The sequence below is a fragment of the Rhipicephalus microplus genome, chromosome 8, assembly GCF_043290135.1.
Source record: "Rhipicephalus microplus isolate Deutch F79 chromosome 8, USDA_Rmic, whole genome shotgun sequence".
Taxonomy (NCBI): Eukaryota; Metazoa; Arthropoda; class Arachnida; order Ixodida; family Ixodidae; genus Rhipicephalus; species Rhipicephalus microplus.
The window spans coordinates 33,892,293-33,905,787 of NC_134707.1; the positions used below are offsets into that span (position 1 = coordinate 33,892,293).

Below are 13,495 nucleotides of genomic sequence, written 5' to 3' on the forward strand. Positions count from 1 at the left end.
AAGTTCATACGTTAAACATGACAACGAAATATGAGTGCGGCTAAATATTTCCGCCTCACTCAATGTCAGGTTGATGCAATACGGGACCACGTTAGCATTACTGAATCAGCCAATGCGCTAGAAAAGTACGGCATGTTTACGCAACTTTGAAATGCATGCAAGGAAATGATGCACTCATGTGAGGCTGGATCATAAGAGTAACGAGTACTGCTTTAAATACACTTTACCTAATTTTTGACTAACACACCCACCTTAGCTTCTGAAATCACTTATCTACCCGCTATCAGTGATCATTGCCTGGTTGATTTTCACCTTAAAATGTCACCTCCCAAACGAACTAATGAGGAAACGGTAATGTGCGATTTCAAAAGAGGACATTTCAATGTCATTAATGCTGAATTGTCTAATTTTATTGACTCCTTTTTTTTCTCAATGCGGTGATTGCTGTGTACAAGCGAACTTGGATCTTTTCGCTGCAAAAGTAGATGAAAAATACATTCCTGACCGTATAATCATCTCTAATCAGAAGGCACCATGGTACAACGCCTACAGCAGGTGGCTATCTGACAAAAAAAAAAAACAACTTTACAAATCTGCCCGACTAACACCCACTGAAGAACTTTGGGTGGTTTACAAGACTGCACACAATGCTTACGTTGCCGCCCTGAAATCCTCCAAGTTTCACTTTCTTTCTCGTACACAGCCAGAAACGCTCTCAAACAATGTACGCAAATTTAGGCGCGTAATTAACCTTTGCTAGATACCACCATAATTCTAGTACATCAATTTGACAATCCAGTTCCTACAAACATGTGTGCCGATCTTCCTAATGACACTTTCAAAAACAACATTTTTTAGTTGGTAACGTCATTCTGCCTCATGCGCAGAACTCCGACTATATCGTCATGCCCCCAGTTTTTATCGATTCTTTCCGGTATTGCTAAACCTTTAAATAACTTGCCCATTCACTCTTCTTTTGGCCATGACATCGGTTCTAAATTTTGATACTATCAAAAATCTTTCAGCAATCCTTAGATACATCAACCATTTTTACGCAATGGAAAATAGGGAAGATAGTGTCAATTTTTAAATCGGGTAAGAAACACTCCCTGAATAACTATTGCCCAATTTCTCTAACGAGCACTTCCTGTAAACTATTAGAACCAATTTCATTACCTTTCTTGAATCTAACTCTTTTTTTATACATGCACAACATTGCTTCCGCAAACATTTTTCATGCGATACACAACTCGTGTCATTCACTCACAAACTGCATCAGATTTCGGACCGATCATCATACGCCGACTGTATTTTTTTAGACTTGAGTAAGGCTTTCGACAAAGTCTGTCACCAACTACTACTTTTCAAATTGAGCCTACTAAACTTTGACAGTAATTTACTGAAGTGGATTGAGTGTTTTCTATCTAACAGGATTCAGTACGTTACTGCTAACAATCACAATTCGTCATCTCCAGCGGTCCACTCACGAGTACCGCAAGGTCGGTCCTCGGTACTCAGGTCAGTCCTCGGTCCGCTTCTCTTTCTTATTTATATTCACGACCTCAGGTCTTCTATTTCTTCTAACATACATATTTTTTGAAGATAGTTGCGTCATTTTTTGAGAAAAAACCAATGATAATGTCATTTCATTCTTTCAATCTGATCTTAACACCGCAACAACCAGGTGCAGCACATGACGAATGGACTTGAACATTGGCAAATGTAAGGTAATGCGCATAACAAGATCACCCAACACCCCGCCAACATACTACTTAAACAACATCCCGCTCGATCCGGTCAACTCGTATAAATACTGGGGTGTTCTTATCCCGACAGACCTATCTTGGGCACCTCACATCAAATACATTACTAATAAAGCCAATCGCATGCTAGGCTGCATACGTCATAACTTTTCAAAAGCACCATCACCATTAAAATTGCTCCTATGTAAAACATTGGTAAAATCCAAACTCGAATATGCCTCTTCTGTGTGGGATCCTTACCACGATAACTTGATCGCTTCCGTCGAACTTTTACAAAATAACTTCGACCGTTTCATACTGCGCAACTATAATCGCATTGCCAGTATAACTTCAATGAAATCCAATCTAGGCCTCCCTTCACTTGCACCCCGTCGTAAGATATCCCGCCTGGCCACTTTTCACAAAATAATCTATCATCCCGTCCTTCATTCCCAACTAATCCTCAATCCTCAGTACATACCTCATCGTGTCGACCACCGTCATAAGGTTGGCATTGCATTACGCAACTCGCAGTGTTTTTATCGATCATTCATACCTCGTACATCAGCAAATGGGACCCGCCCGGCAACTTTTCACAAAATATTCTATCATACCGTCTTTCATTACCAACTAATCCTCAATCCTCAGTACATACCTCATCGTGTCGACCACCGTCATAAGGTTGGCATTGAATTACGCAACTCGCAGTGTTTTTATCGATCATTCATACCTCGTACATCAGCAAATGGGACCCGCCCGGCAACTTTTCACAAAATATTCTATCATACCGTCTTTCATTACCAACTAATCCTCAATCTTCAGTACATATCTCATCGTATCGACCACCGTCATAAGGTTGGCATTGCCTTTCGCAACTCGCAGTGTTTTTATTGGTCATTCATACTAATCAATATTACTATTACTAATTACTGTTAATATGAACAATCTTTTTCGTCAAGGATTACATAATTTTGTATAATTCAAAAGTGTACAATGCATTATCTTATGCATTTTTATGTATTATGTTCATATTGTATTGAAGTGGTTGTCCTCACGCAGCTGATATTGTATAATGAGGAGTTTTTGTTTGTTCAATAACTTATTTTCATTCTGTATTTTGTTCCTTGTAAACTTGTAACCACTCCCCTCAATAATGCCACATGGCTTTGATGGTAAATAGAATGAACGAATGAATGAATGAATGAATGAATGAATGAATGAATCTGATGAGAATTGTTACGAGCAGTTGAGCAGCTGACGTGAAGCGGAGATAGTTAAAAATTGTAGTACAGTTTCTTTTAGTTACGGAACCAATTGAGTGCGCTTTAGATTATGAATAAAATTACGATGCTGCCAATTGTGAAATAATTTTTCCTCGTGTTGAAAAAAAAAACGAAAAAATACCATCACAGAATTTGTGATTGCAATTCGGAAAGCATCTATTCAGTTTGCGAAGTTGTGGTACCTGATTAATTTCTGTGGTTTTTTGTAATCGAAGGTATCTAACAACAGCTCTGTTTTAATTTTCTCAAAAAAAAAATAGCTGTGCTATGTGTGTATTATAGAGAAGTGTGCGGTAAGTTTATGCCCAGACTGTGAATACAGACGTAAAGAAACTACACGAAACCAACCATAAACTCCTCGAACTGATCTCAATATATAGTTTCGCGATGTGATAACTAGCTTACAATAGGTGTAATTCATGAAAAGCGATTATTGTGTTATTCCCAGGTGGCCTTAACGTTGCGAAAGGCAGAGCTGCAACTCTTTCAACGAAGCCATTTGGCGCACGCATGAATAAATGATCTCGATCAAGACATGCAACGTCGCCATTGAGTACGCCTCTTTCGTGCAGGTGCGCGTTGATTTGATTGGAGGAGCCATCGGCAACAATTAGCGCATGCTTTACAACCTGCGGTTAGAGAAGCATTAGAGGCAAATGATTCAGCGTTGCCCTGAAAGTTCAATTCGTATGAATGGCACAACGTTAGAGTTCTACAACCACCCAGTTCAAGCTTGAGCGATGGTGCGTCGGTGTTTGCGGACACAAGGAATAAATGAATTCGCAGAAGATAACACTACAAAACTTCTGGAACGCTAATTACAGTCAGAACTTCCCCGAAAGCGACTGTTTTGTTTTGACATGGCTGCATAGTTCTCTGCCTTATAATACCGAATGTGCTGCATCTGTGCCGCCGTATTTCTTTTCTCATTGACATGATGTAAGGAGATGTTGGCGCGCAAATCAGGCGGCGGCTACAACTTAGCGCTTGGGGGTGTCGAACATTGAGCATATAGAGTTCAATAATTTAGAACACCAATTATAGCCCGTAAAACGTATAGTTGGTATACTAGTGAATACATAGCGTAGCAGTCAGATTGACTTAGTAAAAAATCGCAAATATCGAAAAAATATCCGGTAAATGAAATAACCACGACCATGATAGTAAACGTTCATATAAATATACGCTGTGGCGTTAAAGAAAACAAAGCCTAAATGAAGTATTAAAAGCCAGGAATGCATGTCTTGAAATTTTTTTTTTTCAGGGCTTCAAGGTTTCACATTTCACGAGTGAGACTGCCTGCTGGCAATACGTGATTAGGAAAGTAATCTTAAGAAGGTCACTTGATGACAACAAATCACTCTTTGAGCAACGTCATTGTGCAGATTTATGGTGCACCAGCTTGCTCTGGTGCACACCAAAACAAAACGCAACTAGCTGTTGTATTCACCAGAAAACACCACGCCAGCCTGGTCTGTGAAACAGAAGAAGTATAGCCTAGTGTTAACCTGAAAAACGCGTCAAACTTACTCTGGGCGATTTTTTAGTTCGGTGACATTGCTGGCATAAGTCTGCTAACTGGAACTCATCGTATTACCCTGGCTCAGCACCGTCATCGTGCAAAGTCCCGATGCACGAGTTGGTTCTGGTGCCCACGGCAGAGCAAAACATAAGAGGCTGTTGTATTCACCAGAAGACACCAGCCTGGTGTCTGAAACAGAACACGAAATATAGTCTGGTGTTATGAACAAAATGCATCTAACCACGTTTGAAGGGTTCTTGAACTGGGTGGCATTACTAGCACAACTATTTTAACTTTCGGTGTTTTTAAAGTAATACGCCGGTTCTTGACGAAACTCATCAAAATTAGGTTCAATACATTCCTAACACCGTGTCGTTGATTTTCGCGCATGCAATGGCTTTTCTGAGAAGCCTGCGCGGTATATATGGTTGGTAGGAAGAACTCTTGTCAACGATGAAGCAAAGAGCGGGTGAAATACGGTACACGTTGCAATCTGTTTTACTGAGGACTTGGTTCTCGTGCATGCCTACAAAGGGAAAAATACTCCTACCAAAATACTGATTATTCGACGACAGCAGTGCATAAATGCATGTAAATTTAACCACGAACGTGTTTATAGTCTTCGTAACTAAATCCGACAAATGGTAAAATTGGGGATGCCTAATTATCCAAAATTAGCTTTCCTCCGCAGTAAAGAACGTTGAATGAAGGTGGCAGGAACCTAACTAGCTTAACTGCATCGACTCTTCTTCAATGATCGTCCACCGACACGCTATCAAGAAAACTTTTGTTTGAATTAGCACATTGAATATAGCCAGTGCAGAGTGTCAAGTCCAAGATAAGCCTCAAATCCAGAAGATCTTTCATTAAAGCAGTGTCGCGATATATTTTAACTTTTTTTTTACCAGATCGATGTGATTGTGTTTGAAAGCTGGAGGATAAAGTATGGGACAAAAACGAGAAAAAAGGTTAAACAAAAAGACCAAACTGAAAATGCAGACTTTAGTGATGAGGGATGCCCAAAGCTGCAGCAACATCGCCCGCCCTACGGGAGGCTGAAGCTGGAGCTACCTAACCTATGTTACCCAGTGTTGCCATTACATTTCGGTGGAGGTTGCTGTGGTTTTCCCCGGCTCTAGGACTGCGCACCCGAAATCTGCCATTCGTGATGCTTAACGACGCTGTTTTCACGCAACCACAGGACTATCCGCCAGTGTGTCCCGGTACCCAGAGTCTCCATCAAAATATATTAGAAACACCGGGCAATAAGCAGCAGTTGCGTCGAAACACCAGCGTTAGAAATACAAGCTAGGCAGCTCAAGGTCGAGCCTCGAGCAGGGCTCGAATTGTGGCTACAGTGCTGAACTATAATCTTTACTACGACATCAACAAAAGAGATGCGGCACTTTACTTAAATTGCTTTAATTAGTTATCATTATTGTGATGTCGGAGGATTCCGTAGCAACGCAAGAGAGAAGCGGAAAGTTCAAAACACGCGAACGTTTGAGAAGTTAGTGCTTGGGAAGCCTTAGACGTGAACGTATGAGAGCAGGAGTTCTCTGTAACCGCTAATAAACATAGTTTTGCATATTACCAGTCTACCAGGGGTGTATACGTCCGTTTCGAAGCTATTTCATCTAGTTATAAATGCAGGATAGACCAGATTAATTTCAGCCCCAGTAATGTTACACTTGGTGAGTTGAAAATTAGCTCGCCTTACGCTAGTAGTTCAAAGAAGAAAAAAGATGCGTAAGTTATTACTTTCTACCCCGTGCGTCCTCTTACAGAGGCATGAAAAAGAGTTTGCGCTTTAATACGCGTGATCTTGTGTCATTTTGTGTTGGTTCGCCAACTTGGGGTTGCCTGATAAGTCGAGTAAACGCTCCAATACTGTCATAATGTCATAATGTAAGCTAGCCTTTGCCTAACCTAACTGAATCTAACTTAATCAGAGCAAACTGAGCCAGGCCCCTCCTAACCGGTTCAGGCATATAGCTAAAGCTAGCCAAGCTGAGCTCTGCCTAGCTTATTCTAACTTAAACAAATTGGTCATGTTAGGCCTAGCCGTTCTACAATATATTCTTACAAGCCCATTTCACTTTTATACTGTATTTTTGTGTCTTTGCTTGATCCACTAAATTGTTTTTCGGGAACCCTATTAGATATTGTTTCTGCATTATTTTTAAGACGGACAAGCATTCTAAGCTGTTTTACAATTTCCCAACGCGGCAGTTGTACCTATACGCAGAAAAACATCACAAAAGAAAAACATCACGAAAACCTTATGGCCAATGTGCGATATATAAACTAAAAGTGATGGTGAGACTAAGTGAGTTTTTTTCTTTTTTTTTTTGTTACGTGATAGAGTCGGCCTTAGGGCACTCACTTTGTGAATATACATACACATAGTTTCCTGTTTTGGACAATGCACAAGTTTGTTTCCACAGTATATAGTGTATTTTAACCATGGCATGAAGTGATGATTCCTATCAGACGTGGCAAAACTAGCGCGATGATGAAGGAACACACTGAGGACATACATGACTTCTGCGATTTCTCATTGCCATTTCTATTATGAATTGATTGATGCATACAGAATTAACAAATGCACCCACCCCCCCAAAAAAAAAAAACTTTGAGAAAGTACTCACTATGACAGGTGGTGTAAAGGAAAGGTCTTCTGCGGGGGCCAGTCACAAGAAATTAACGACGAGGACAGTGACGTATTGCACTATTATAATTCGTCGATTGCCGATGTCGACAATAAAAAAAACGAGATGAAGGAAGCAGTTGCAAACGTAGTGACGTAGTTATGAGATGGTGGTTACATTGGGTTTTTAATTTATAGCGACAAGTTAGTTACCAGTGCTGCGATTTAAAAAGTGTAATGCAGGCTGAGCAAACTATAAATAACAAAAGATTCACGAATACTATACGGTCCACCAGTATGGTCCTCGCTTGATTGTTTTGATTAAGTTCATTTGAAATGAGTACTATGAATGAATAATGAAGGCAGGTGCTACGTATAAAAGATTATGCACTATCTCCCGGAAGAAAACCATGATGAAATGCGAAGCAGCAGCGGTGCACATGCCGTTGACACGGCTGAAACGGGCGTCGACGCTTGTGCTGGAAGAAGGGTTCGAAGCGAAACTCGGTGTAGCCTTTACTCGAGTAAACGTTTATTTGAAACGCAAAGAAATGGGATGCGGGTTGGGTTTCGTGTAAGTTTCATCGCAGATAAACGAGCCGAAAGTGTGTTTTCACTCGTCGAGCGTTGCGGGCGGTGAAGAGGGTGAAGTGAGTGAGAAGTGTATTGCGAGTGGGTGGAGAAGCAACACCACCAACATGCGTTAGGAGTAGCCGGGAGCTGCTGCGGGTGAGGGAGAGAGTGACGTCCACGCACAGCTGCTACTTGACCTACTCTGCATCGTTCCAACAACTGCGGTGAGTGGAACGCGGTGCGGCACGTTGGCACGGAGACACGGACGGACAGCGTTACACAGGCTGGTTAAAAAGCTGCTTCGCATTTAAAAGATTCGTGATATAAAACAATGTGCACAAAACAAGAAGAAAAATGATGACGTCAGCAGTGGACGTAGTCCAGCCTAACAATGACGTCCATATGTTTTATTTTTCATAGCGCTAAAGGGTAGTCCTTCATAATCTGTCTTGCGAAGCAGTGGTACACCTTTTTACATAAGTCAAGCTGAGGTGGGGTGATTGGATGACGTTAGTAATAAATAACCCAACGACAGTGCATAGCGGTAGTGGCTGACATACTATGGCATTCTGTATTAAGAAAAAAGAAGATAGGCTCCCTAACGCTAACCCGGCCGTGCCAATCTAAATAAACCACAATGCAAAAGAGTTCATACAGCGAGCTCGGTATATCAGCACTTAAAAAGGCCAAGTTTTTTTTTTAACTTACAGCATCATGCCATGATATATCTTAGACAAACTGCTTAAAAAAGAATCCTACTAAAAATAACAGCAAATGAGGTGTAAAACATGGTGGTGCCATCCATATTATGATATGAGAAGAAGCGACTCCCGCATGTAATTATCTGTATATGGGGGATTTGCCACGTGATATACGGGGACCTACGGGTACCTATATGGTATTCATACATGGGCCTATAGAATTCTCAGCCATTATTTCTAAGGGGTGTAACAACGCAAGAAGTTATTGCTTCATTCTTATCATTAAGTAAAAGCAGAGCTGCTGATGCTTTCCGTATTCATATAGCGCCGGTGAAATTTGTCATCGACATAACTGCATCTTGCCTAGAGTACATTTTTAATCTTTGTTTGCCTACAGGCGTTTTTCCTCGAAGTATGCAGACTGCAAATGTCACAGTAATATTCAAAAAAAGGCGAGAAGAATCATCTTTTAAATTGCCGTCCCGTATCAGTGCTGCCTGTTTTTCGAGAGATTTAGAAAAAGTTATATTGGAGCGGTTTTGTTCGTTCACTGACGACTTTAGTATCATAAGTCCTGCGCAATACGGTTTTCAAAAGAAACAGGTCAACTGAATTAGCCCTTATGACCCAAGAAAAGTTTATTGCAAAATTTTGAGGAAAAAGAAATGGTGCTTGATGTTTTTCTTGATTTTTCAAAGGCCTTTGACCTTATATAAGTCGTATTGTTTTACTTAAAAAACTTCATCACTATGGTACCCGAGGTGTAGCTTATTTTGTAATTACATCCTACCTTCAGCACAGATGCCAATTCGTAGATACAGCTGGGGACCATTCAGAGTTGAAACTCATAACAACAGGCGTGCCGCAGGGGAGTATATAGGGTACGTACTTTTTGATATTTTATATCAATGACGTCGTAAATATTGACCCTTCGGCAATGTGCGTAATTTATGTAGACAATACAAGCATGTTTTTGAAGGATGACTTAGGTTCTGAAATGTTAAATTGAGCCAATAAAACGCTTGCAAGTATACACAATTGGGTGGCGAGCAAATATCTTAAAATAATGTAGGAAAAATAATAGCAGTAATGTTTCATCCGCGTAATAAACAATTTCGATTAAACCCCATTAAATAAACGATACTGAAATAAAAATTCTGCCATCTTTCAAATCACTTGGCGTATATTTTCCTGTAAATATGTCATAAAAGTGCGTTGTGAATTACTTGGTTATTAAATTACCTAGAGCAGTAGGTGCTATGCGTCACCATTGCAGTTATCTTCCCACATTCATTAACAAAACTCTATATAATTTAATGTTCCTTTGGTTCATTACGGAATTCCAGTCTGGGGGACAACTACAGACGAAATTGTTGAGCGACTCAAGGTACTACAAAAAAGAGCTGCACGCTTTGTTTCTAGGGTACCATCTTTTTGGCATATACTGCTCCTTTGTTCACAAAGCTGAGCACCATAAAAATTGAATCTTTGTACACATGTAGGCTTTGTCGCATGTATATACTGAGCAAAATTAAGAAAGATAACTCTATAATTGTACTAGCATTTTTACAGCAGCATAACTGCTTTTATAAATTACGTCATAAAGAACCCTGGATTTTGAACAAAACCAGAATTGTATACGGTCACCAAATGCTACAGTTTTGTATACCGACTATTTTAAATCGGTTACAGAAAGAGAATGGTCTCGATGTATTCACTCTGTCGCTAAAAAGCCTACGTGGCATATTCGTATGAGTGCCTGTGTCGCCGTAGGTTCACCAGTTGTTTTCCTTTTGTTTTTGTTTTCTTTCGCTGTCTTTATCCCTACGGGAATTCTTTCCCTCGGTTTTTCAAATGTTTACACAATACTCTTGTCCATTATTTCATACCATGTTTGCTAACTGTTTCTGCTGTTCTGTTCATGCATTAGGTATGAGGCATGGCTTGAACTACTGTAACCGCTCAGTTTTAGAAATGGCCAGGTTCTCCTCAAGCTGCTCAGTGCAGCTTTTTCGTCTGGTCTCCTCGCAAACTTGTAGCGCAATAAACTTAATTCAATTCAATTCAATTCAATTGAAAAGACACGAAAAGAAAAACTCATTTCAGATCCTTTGACGGGAACATTGCATTGTTCAGCCTTCTTCACAACGGGAGAAATTGTGAGAAATGTTCCTGTCAGTGGAGCAGGAACATCTTTCTTTCATGTTGTTTCTCGTGGTCATTGTCCTTTTTTTTTAAAATTCTGTTATGCTATAGTTCCCGACCAGATGGGTTTCTGTCAGAACATCTTATATATCTTATAACTTTTACATCTTCAGACCGACTATATTCAGAGGTGGGGTGGCTAAGTTCTTCGTAATCTCCAAGCAGTCAACATGCTAACATGCAGTGTTTTGCCGGTGCCCGACAGACGTCAGCTGGCACTCTGCGCCTCAATCGCGACACAGAGTAGACCCTGCGTTTGGCTACGTGATTTGAGAAGCTAGTCGGGAAAGTTCCCTCTATGTACCTTTGAAGTCTGCGATGCGTTGCATATTATATGGGTTCAGTACTCGCATATCCTCGGAGAAACTATCGAGAATGTGATAGTAACACCAGGTTTACTATCTTAAGAAACTTAGCGGCAATTCATTTAATAAATGTCAAACAAGGAAATTCTCTTTCACCTTCTCGGATAAAACGAAGGCGCATGAAATTCAAGATTACCCCTTATTTGTTTCTGTTTAGGTCAAAAGAATATTTTTTAAAATATTTGGCTAAACAAAGAAAAAGTGCTGAAATCTCGCTGGCTATTTGCCAAAGCTTCTTTCCCGTCAATGCTAGTATGCTACGTCAGTGGACTAAAGCGGAAGACGTCTAGAGATCGTGGTTGTAAGCACTAAAACCTCCATATTTCGCTAACTGGGGTTTTCACTGACGTACTGCTTTATGATAGAAGATGACTTCGGTTGTCACTATACCAGTGGCGCAGCGGGGGGCTGATACACCAGGCCCGTGGCTCCCCTCTCCCCCCGAATTATGTTTAGGCCATTGCATGCAGAGCGAGAAAGGACCATTGGCAAGAGCTGCCCAGCATAAGTATTTTTGCCCACGCCCCCGTGCTGCAGTGACGTTAAGTGGGCAAATTGTTGGAAATGCTACCGTATATAGCAACGTATTGGTTAAATCAGGTCATTTGTAGCTCGCTAGAGCAGCTCTTGGCTCACATTGTTGGGGACTGTCAGTACTGATTCACTGTACTTTCAGTCGGGGCGCGTTGAACGGTAAGTTCCCCTATGATGATAACGCACCAGCACGTTGGTTAAAAGCAAGAGCGAAACAAAAGGTTCCTTTGACTCGCAAGCACAGCGGCTTACGCGCTTTGTCAGTGTTCCCAACAACGAAGGGTGAGCCACAGCGTGCCCGCCTGTGTGGGCCCAGCGTTACAGACAAGCCGAAAGTACTCCCACAACTCATTAGCAGGCCCAGCGGAGGCGGATATCCGCGTTCTCCAGCCGAAGAGATATCTTAATAGGGCTTCCACGTGTGCCTCGTATCGGCCTTCCGAGTGCATTTACTTCCTGTTCGTGCGTAGAGTCACATGGAATAACTGAGGAGACGTTTCAAGAGAGCCAGCCTGCCTGCCAGCCGTCCTTCTTTCCAGCCTGCTACTCGAAACGTTAAAGCCGAGAGTCTCTTTGAAGGAGAATACGTGATGGATTCGGAGAAGATTTTAGTTGAGCGTTCACGAGTGACGTTGGTAAAACAGTCGAGACAGTTTGCAGGCAGCCGCGAAATCTTGGAGAATTACACTGTTTGGTACAGGATGAAGGACCTTCGTATGAACTGATCTGATGCCTTCAACCTTTAGGGTTAAAGGCGTTTCTGGCTTGTCTCATACGCGATAGCGAGTTACCGTCGACATCTTGTGACACTTCGTGCAACCACAATCGTAGACAGGCTTCTTCGTTTGAACGCAGCATTGTTGAGAGAGAAAAAAATATTTAAATGCGACTCATTCGCTAGTAGACCATTGCCTAAAATTTACGCCAGTGTAAAACGTAGAATGCACTATGCTCCTGAAATGACAACTCTATGCTTGCTTGGCTCTTCTCAACCTCGCCAGTTGGCGCCATCTGTACGACCTCTTACGCTTACAGCCACGGTATCCGCTATAGAAATAATGCAAAGAAGTCTGCGGACAAACTGAAATTCTATAACGCTGAAGCTTGACTTTTTAATTGAGCATAGTTTTTCATGAGACACTTCAACGCAAAAATTTGGGCCTGCCTGTCCTTCGACTTGTCCGTTTGTCAACCGAAGCAATTCAGCAACCTGGCTCAACGTTCAACTATGAATGAATGAACCAGTAATGAATGTCCGCAGTTAAGCGTTTATTCACCGATAATAGGTAGTAAACAATGGCCGTTAAAGTGAACAAATGTATAAATCGTTCAACCATGAATGAATGAACCAGTAATGAATGTCCGCAGTTAAACGTTTATTCACCGATAATAGGTAGTAAACAATGGCCGTTAAAGTGAACAAATGTATAAACGTATTTTAGGCGGCCAATTACCAACATAAGGTGAACTGATGAGACGTAGTTAATGTTGACAATGAGGAGATCTTGAAGAAGCCTTATATAAGATAAGTGTGGTCCGCCATGGTGGATTAGTGGTTTCGGTGCTGTGCTGCTGACTTGAAGGTCGCGGGTTCGATTCCGACCGTGGCGGTGGCATTTAGGTGGAAGCGAAATTGTCGAGGCCCATGTGTTGTGCGGTGTCAGCGCACGTTAAAGAGCATCAGATGGTCAAAATTTTCGGAGCCCTGCCCTATGGCGTCTCTCATAACCATATCCTGGTTTTCGGACGTAAAACACTAGATAATATTGTTAATATTATTATTATATTTAAGTGCACGATAACGCGATGCTTGCTCCCTTCACAAGTTAACGACATTAGACTGCCATTCCTATAATAAGGAAACAAATTGCGTTGGAGCTGCAGACTTTAGCTTATTGCAATGGCTCGATCTGCCGCACA

At 41.3% G+C, this 13,495-nt stretch overlaps 1 protein-coding gene across 3 annotated transcripts in view; it reads right to left on the minus strand.

The window, feature by feature from the left end:
• LOC119164359 (synaptotagmin-1-like) overlaps positions 1–13,495 on the minus strand; it is a 144,876-nt gene that overhangs the window by 68,294 nt on the left and 63,087 nt on the right. The gene's annotated exons all lie outside the window — the stretch shown is intronic.